The sequence below is a fragment of the Schistocerca americana genome, chromosome 5, assembly GCF_021461395.2.
Source record: "Schistocerca americana isolate TAMUIC-IGC-003095 chromosome 5, iqSchAmer2.1, whole genome shotgun sequence".
Taxonomy (NCBI): Eukaryota; Metazoa; Arthropoda; class Insecta; order Orthoptera; family Acrididae; genus Schistocerca; species Schistocerca americana.
The window spans coordinates 583,341,444-583,350,390 of record NC_060123.1 but is presented as its reverse complement, the minus strand read 5'-3'; positions in this window follow the sequence as shown (position 1 = coordinate 583,350,390).

The window sequence follows — 8,947 nt, the reverse complement described above, 5'->3', positions numbered from 1 at the left end:
GTAAATAGCCTTTCACTCCCTGTATTTTACCCCTGCCACCTTCAGAATTTGAAAGAGAGTATTCCGGTCAACATTGTCAAAAGCTTTCTCTAAGTCTACAAATGCTAGAAATGTAGGTTTGCCTTTCCTTAACCTATTTTCTGAGATAAGTCGTAGGGTCAGTATTGCCTCACGTGTTCCAACATTTCTGCGGAATCCGAACTGATCTTCGCCGAGGTCGGCTTCTAAAAGTTTTTCCATTCGTCTGTAGAGAATATGCGTTAGTATTTGGCAGCTGTGACTTATTAACTGATGGTTCGGTAAATTTCACATCTGTCAGCACCTGCTTTCTTTGGGATTGGAATTATTATATTCTTCTTGAAGTCTGAGGGTATTTCGCCTGTCTCATACATCTTGTCAGGACTGGTTCTCCCAAGGCCATCAGTAGTTCCGATGGAACGTTGTCTACTCCCGGGGCCTTGTTTCGACTCAGGTCTTTCAGTGCTCTGTCAAACTCTTCACGCAGTAACGTATCTCCCATTTCATCTTCTTCCACATCCTCTTCCATTTACATAATATGGTCCTCAAGTACATCGCCCTTGTATAGACCCTCTATATACTCCTTCCACCTTTCTGCTTTCCCTTCTTTGCTTAGAACTGGGTTTCCATCTGAGCTCTTGATATTCATACAAGTGGTTCTCTTTTCTCCAAAGATCTCTTTAATTTTCCTGTAGGCAGTATCTATCTTACCCCTAGTGAGATAAGGCTCTACATCCTTACATTTGTCCTCTAGCGATGCCTGCTTAGCCATTTTGCACTTCCTGTCGATCTCATTTTTGAGACGTTTGTATTCCCCTTTGCCTGCTTCTTTTATGCGTTTTTATATTTTCTCCTTTCATCTATTAAATTCAATATTTCTTCTGTTACCCAAGGATTTCTACTAGCCCTCGTCTTTTTACCTACTTGATCCTCTGCTGCCTTCACTACTTCATCCCTCAGAGCTACCCATTCTTCTTCTACTGTATTTCTTGCCCCCATTCCTGTCAATTGTTCCCTTATGCTCTCCCTGAAACTCTGTACAACCTCTGGTTTAGTCAGTTTATCCAGGTCCCATCTCCTTAAATTCCCACCTTTTTGCAGTTTCTTCAGTTTTGATCTACAGTTCATAACCAATAGATTGTGGTCAGAGTCCACATCTGCCCCTGGAAATGTCTTACAATTTAAAATCTGGTTCCTAAATCTCTGTCTTACCATTATATAATCTATCTGATACCTTCTAGTATCTCCATGATTCTTCCACGTATACAACCTTCTTTTATGATTCTTGAACCAAGTGTTAGCTGTGATTAAGTTACGCTCTGTGCAAAATTCTACCAGACGGCTTCCTCTTTCATTTCTCTCCCCCAATCCATATTCACCCACTATGTTTCCTTCTCTCCCTTTTCCTACTCTCGAATTCCAGTCACCCATGACTATTAAATTTTCGTTTCCCTTGACTACCTGAATAATTTCTTTTATCTCATCATATATTTCATCAATTTCTTCATCATCTGCAGAGCTAGTTGGCATATAAACTTCTACTACTGTAGTAGGCATGGGCTTCGTGTCTATCTTGGCCACAATAATGCGTTCACTATGCTGTTGGTAGAAGCTCACCCGCACTCCAATTTTTTATTCATTATTAAACCTACTCCTGCACTACCCCTATTTCATTTTGTATTTATAACCCTGTATTCACCTGACCAAAAGTCTTGTTCCTCCTGCCACCGAACTTCACTAATTCCCACTACATCTAACTTCAACCTATCCATTTCCATTTTTAAATTTTCTAACCTACCTGCCCGATTAAGGCATCTGACATTCTACCGTCCGATCCGTAGAACGCCAGTTTTCTTTCTCCAGATAACGACGTCCTCCTGAGTAGTCCCCGCCCGGAGATCCGAATGGAGGACTATTTTACCTCCGGAATATTTTACCCAAGAGGACGCCATCATCATTTAACCATACAGTAAAGCTGCATGCCCTCGGGAAAAATTACGGCTGTAATTTTCCCTTGCTTTCAGCCGTTCGCAGTACCTGCACAGCAAGGCAATTTTGGTTAGTGTTGCAAGGCCAGATCAGTCAATCATCCAGACTGTTGCCCCTGCAACTACTGAAAAGGCAGCTTCCCCTCTTCAGGAACCACACGTTTGTCTGGTCTCTCAACAGATACCCCTCCGTTGTGGTTGCACCTACGGTACGGCCATCTGTATCGCTGAGACACGCAAGCCTCCCCACCAACGGCAAGGTCCATGGTTCATGGAGTAGACGACCTAAAAAACAAAACAGAGAAGATCAGAATACTGCATAACCCACAGACCAGGCTACAAACGAAGATCAGTATCTACAGGAAATGTGACCTCACACAAAGGAAGGAAGAAAATATGTGAAGGAATGAGGAAGTATTAGGTAGAGAGAAGAGCAAAAACCCTTCATATAATAGTAAATTTTAATTATCGTTGTATAACCAATTGAACTGTCCTGTTGAATGATTGTCGAACTGTATTGTACTACTGAATAACGACAACCTGTATGAATGTTTGTACAATTGACTAGAGTGGTCCAACGAAGGCCATAAAATACTAATAATGGAGATATGACAATATTGAGCCCTAGGAGACGCGCCAATCGTATGATCACCTATTTACAGGAGAAGAAAATAAATGGGCCTGGTTCACAGAGGTGCAGAAAGATCTTAAAGCAGTGATCACCCATGATGACACTTTAGAGCGTGTCCCACTCAAGTAGAAACTTATGGCGTGGCAGGGTTTCCAAGAAGACCAAAACTAAAACAGGACAGGCTTAGATCTAAGAGAGGAAGAAGCAACACCGAGAACGAATTCAGCAGCACTGGGCAAACATTAGAACACGTAAAGCAAGACAGTTGAAATAACGTTGTCCAAAGATGCCTATACGAAATGAAAGAATGAATTAATAATGGTAACAATAACACAAGACTCACAGATTAGGGAACAAAGTAAAACCACAATCTGCATGTTCCTCAAGGCAATAACTATCAAGTACTTTATTCGCAAGTAATGCTGTTTGATGAACATGCGGTCTTTGGTCATGCCTGAAACCCTTGTGATTCACCATTGGCTATTTTGCCTATTTACCATATATCCTTAAATCACAGCTTCTCCAATGTGCAAAACTAAATTTTTTGCATTCCGGTATTCTTGATTAGAATGATTACCTGTTATTGCGCCTTGTAAATCATTCTTATCAAAACTGTCTACTTCACCTACTCGTTATGAATGCATAACTTTTGCGGAACTTTAGAAAATTCGCGTCCGTCACCATAAAACGACGTGTTCGCTTCGTTCACTGTCAAAGCTAGAAAAGTAATGATTAGTATCATATGTACCCCTTATTGCATCGTTATTTTATGGTATTAGAGTTCGTTTTAGAGCTGTTTTTCGACATGAGATTTGATTTCATAATTCTGAAGGTAAAGTGCCGTATGGGGTGATTCTTTAAAGATAGCTTAGTTATAAAGAAAAAAATTGTGTTTATAGCTGCAGGAGTAGTGAATCTCCATAAAAATTTCGTCGTTTTGTTACGATTTATTCAAATAAGGTGGTGAAGAGTGGTATGTCGAGATACTTGCACTAAGCAAATATGTCAGTGGAAATGCGTAATTGGATTCCCGGTAATGTAGAAGTTCAGTATTACCTTGAATCTTCTACAACAGAAAAAAGTGGAGATTTTTGACAGTCAGTTAGGACAAAGTAGTTATTCGTACCATACTAGTGTGTACTTCTACAAAGAGAGAGTTGACTACCTCAAATTTTCCACAGAATGGTTGCCAGATGTCACACGAAATGATATTACTATTCTGAACACCTTTACACCGTTGACTTGAAAACACGAGAATTGTAGGAACCTGTGGTAGTTTTTGCAGCTTTCATGGACGTAACTTATTATACGTAGATCGATTACAAATGTTTTAATGTGTTATGGGCCTTGCTAAGACCGAGTATGATAGTTAGCATAAATAGCACCCTGCTTTGTTTCCGGGCTCTTCTCCGATAAAACCTCACTGTTTTCTTCTTTTCTGTTGCAAATGGCTTTCAGAAAGTTTTGCACAGTCGTCTCTAATTTTTTTTAATTTTTTTCAAGAGGAGAATGAAATTTTTTGTGAACGCACTCGGAACATTTAGCTATACATTGAGACTATTCAATGTAGCCTCCATCAGCTGTGACACATCTGGCCCTACGCTCTTTCCATAGTGTAAATGAGCTTTGTTAAAATTCTGGGGATTGACTTTTACACCATCGCTTGACAGGAAATAAGTTCTTTCTCACTATCAAATGTTTTACCGCGCAGGTGGGCCTTCAGACGACCAGAGGTAAAAATCAGAGGGAGCCGAGTCCACACTGTAGGGAGGATGAGGAACAATTTTCCTACCCAAACCTCTACAACCACCGCTGGATACTGCTGCGATCCACTGTGTCCTCCCCATAAACAGGGAGAAACTTCCTGTGAATCGGTGCGGCAGAGTCGTTGCCGGTCTTGAAGAGGAACTCAACACTAAACGTTGTCGCAGCTTGGCATCTACTTCACGGTCCATTATGGATCACTTGTAAATATAAGAAAATAATTTTATATATCAACTTATAGCTAAATGTTTCAAGTATGTTCACAAAAAATTTCATTCTCCTTCTGCAAAAAAAAAAAGTGGTGACGACTGCGCAAAAATTTTTGAACGCCCTTTGTACATTACGTTTCAACCGTACGAGGAGAAAATCTGAACTCATACAAACTGTACATCTAGTATTTCTGAAACAGTACTAACTTCTTCACTCATGTCAATTCACAGTTTAATTTATAACAGAGCTGAAAACTTAATACACGTAGGTAGGTCGAACAAAATAATGTTGGAGACATACAGTTCTCTCAAGCGCCACTCACGTCACTTACTGTCTCACATGCGCCAAACACGTCTAAGATTGACAAATCCTACTGTCTCTCCCTGACTGCGACTCCTACTACACGTGTGAAAGAAAGCATGGCACCTGACAATGTATTCTGAACTCCATATCAGTAACTACTTGCTCCGCTGATAGAAAATGAAGAAATAAGAAACTACCGAGAAGGCACGAAGCAGTTTATTTATTTATTTATTTTTTACAATTAGCTATCGTGATTCGCGCATACAGTCATCTCAACAGTGGAATGTCAATTATGACGAACGAACGTAGGGACAACGCAAAACCCACCCCCGGGCGGAGAAAATCTCCGACCCGGCCGGAAGTCGAATTCGCGCCACTTCGGTTAGCAGTCCTCCGCGCTGACCGTGCAGCCACCGGGACGGATGGGGCACGAAGTATGTTGGCAAGAAAAAAAGGGCGAGTAACGAAACGTTGCCTTTGCATTATCCCGCTGAGGATAACGAGTTGGAAGAATACGGCAGATAACATGTCCATGAACTGCACACGGGGAAGGAAATATGTCAGTAACGAAGCTTCTCCGGCAGTGACGGAAAAGTGCTTATAATCTCGCGGAATATTCGTTACTCAGTAACGAGTACATACTGTATGCAACAACCCACCTTAATAATCGCTGCACTGAGTCGTGGCCTGACAGAGGAAGTTTATGAGAACTTGTGGGGGGTTCAGGACAATCTGCAATATTCGTGCTGCTAGGAGAAATTGCAGAAAGAGAAACTTCCACTGATGGCAGGTGACGGCTCGAATCAGCGCCAAACACTGCCACAGGACACCTGCGTGAGGTGCGGATTTTGTGACTCGATAAATTTACTTGTAGAAGACTCAAGCAATTCAAGGGTATGAATAACACTTGTTAAATTCATACTAAACTACAATGCTGAAGGCTACTTCTAGGAACTAGCAAAAGCAAAGCATTTGATTATTGGCACAAACGGAAGTCAGTTTTTGATTCCAAGATATGGGAGCCAACAGACGCAGCAGTCACTGACAGCGTCAAAGAAGTACAAACATTTGAGCAAGCCTCCAGGTGAGAAAACAGACTTAAATCGGAACTTACCAGGGGATAGCGTCAAGCGACAAGGAGTCGGCGCCGGCGGTTCTAGGCGCTACAGTCTGGAGCCGAGCGACCGCTACAGTCGCAGGTTCGAATCCTGCCTCGGGCATGGATGTGTGTGATGTCCTTAGGTTAGTTAGGTTTAAGTAGTTCTACGTTCTAGGGGACTGAGTCCCATAGTGCTCAGAGCCATTTGAATCATTTTTGAACGGAGTCAGCATCTAAACACTCTGACTGAGAACACTTTTAAAAGAAATCGTAAGATTTCTGTGGATTGTCGCTGCGCAGTATTTCTCCATACCTTTAATGGGCCCGCCAATCCACCGGCACATCACAGGCATCGGCCAATCTGACGTGTGGCTCTGCACCTCCCTCGAAACTCTGTCCAACCACGTTTCAGTCCTTTCCCTTCTCCTACTCTGTAAGTAGGAACGTTCCTGCCCTTTTTTGGTATCAACAGTTATCAGCTGAAAACTAAACGTCGCCGCCCTTCCTAGCGCATCTAACAACAACAATGTGCTAAGTCACTTTGCTCCTCCCCCCCTCCCATTATGGGTGGAGACTTCTTCCTCAGGAGTGGAGGACGTTGTTCGAGCACTGATACTCATTTCTCATCTCACTCTAACCTGTGTAAATCCGACGGAATTTTCTCATTCTGTGAAGACAGAAGGAGCGATCTGTTTTACTTGCTAAAAACTTTCTACAAGCCAATATCACATCAATAATCAATATTTACTTGTTTAAAACAACCGGTTTCGACAGACTTTGCTATCATCTTATGTCCAGCTTATGTAAACAGATGTTCTACTGTGTATTGTGTTTTAGTGACGTAATAATCATCTGTTAGCGGTATATATAAGGACAGGGCCATTTGTAGAAGGTGCTTTATCTTTTTAAATATTTTAGTTATGTCAAACAGTTTATAGTGTGCTGTTTCCTATCCACACGACAACTTGCCGTGAATCCAATTAAAAATGAACACCTTTCATAATTAAAAGACCTGGATATGACAGCAAAGTCCGTTGAAACCGGTCTCATCAAATAAAGAAATGTTGATGCTATCTTGGCTTTAGAAAGTTTTTAGCTGTTTAAATCCACCGACGTTGCTGTTCTCAGAAGCAAGGATCATGGTTGTTGCATATGCTAAGACGTGCCTGTTTGCTACTAATGTCCACTCTGACACCCAACAACAGGGACTAGTCGGTGTATGAAGTTACAAGTTAATTCTATGAAATGAAACTGCTACCTTAATACAACTGTCCTGAGGGCCGGTAATTCTAAAGCTACTCCTGTTACCGTGTACATCATGTATCTTAAACGCTATCGTGCACGCTTTCGGCCTGCGTTATGTCTCTGGTTTCCGTTCTTGGAGTTCGCTAGCTTTCAACAGTCTCCAGTTTAAAATGGATAGCTCAATAAGTCGTCAATATATGACAGCTATTCTACATCCTACACAATATCCTTCAGATTCTTTTGTGTGCCATTTGCCCAAGATAAAGTGAAACCACGTGGGTAGACACTGGCTGCCTAGTAGTCTTATCTGAAAACATTATGTACACGAACCATTAGAGCGCGGCCTTAACCAGTGCAATGTTGTCGTCCGCACACGCGTGCTTAACTGAAAAACGATGATGTAGATTCAAAGTGAATTCAGTAAAGCGTATGAACGCACAGAAATGAAGGGATGGGAATATATTTTATTACAAATGCAGTCAGGATCGCAAATGTTCATCCATCAAAATATGTGCTTCACGACTGGATTTGTATTAAAATAAATGCTTCCTGGATCACTCGCATGCCTTACTTTGTCTATATCGCTACTTGTGAAAGAATAAACTTAATATCTCCGGGGTGAAGTAAAATAAATTTTCTTGCTATTCTACAGCACTTTAGCAAGCTGTTTACAGCTTGTGGTGCAACAGGAGTGTTTTATAAGATGACATGAGAGCAGAAGAAAGAGGGAAGACTGCTGCATTGATTTAGTGGATTCATGTTTATAATCTCAAACTCTTCTAGTTCATCTTCTTCTTCTTCTTCTTCTTTAGTGTATGTATCTTATGACCGCTTTCAACAGGAGATAATCCATTGTGTCCTGTTCTGAGCGTCTAGCTCCATCTACTTGTAACTTCATCCACTTCTACACTACTGGCCATTAAAATTGCTACACAACGAAGATGACGTGCTACAGACGCGAAATTTAATCGACAGGAAGGAGATGCTGTGATACGCAAATGATTAGCTTTTCAGAGCATTCACACAAGTTTGGCGCCGGTGGCGACACCTACAACGTGCTGATGTGAGGAAAGTTTCCAACCGATTTCTGATACATAAACAGCAGTTGACCGGCGTTGCCTGGTGAAACGTTTTTGTGATGCCTCATGTAAGAAGGAGAAATGCGTACCATTACGTTTCCGTATAAGGTAAAGGTCGGATTGTAGCCTATCGCAATTGCGATTTATAGTATCGCGAGATTGTTGCTCGCGTTGGTCGAGATCCAATGACTGTTAGCAGAATGTGGAATCGGTGGGTTCAGGAGGGTAATACGGAACGTCGTGCTGGATCCCAACGGCCTCGTATCGTTAGCAGTCGAGATGAGAGCCATTTTATCCGCATGACTGACGACGTTTGCAGCAGCATGGACTATCAGCTCTGAGACCATGGCTGCGGTTACCCTTGACACTGCATCACAGACAGGAGCCCCTGCGATGGTGTACTCAACGACGAACCTGGGTGCACGAATTGCAAAACGTCATTTTTTTCGGATAAATCCAGGTTCTGTTTACTGCATCATGATGGTCGCATCCGCGTTTGGCGACATCGCGGTGAACGCAAATTGGAAGCGTGTATTCGTCATCGCCGAACTGACGTATCATCCGGCGTGATGGTATGGGGTGCCATGGGTTACATGTCTCGGTCACCTCT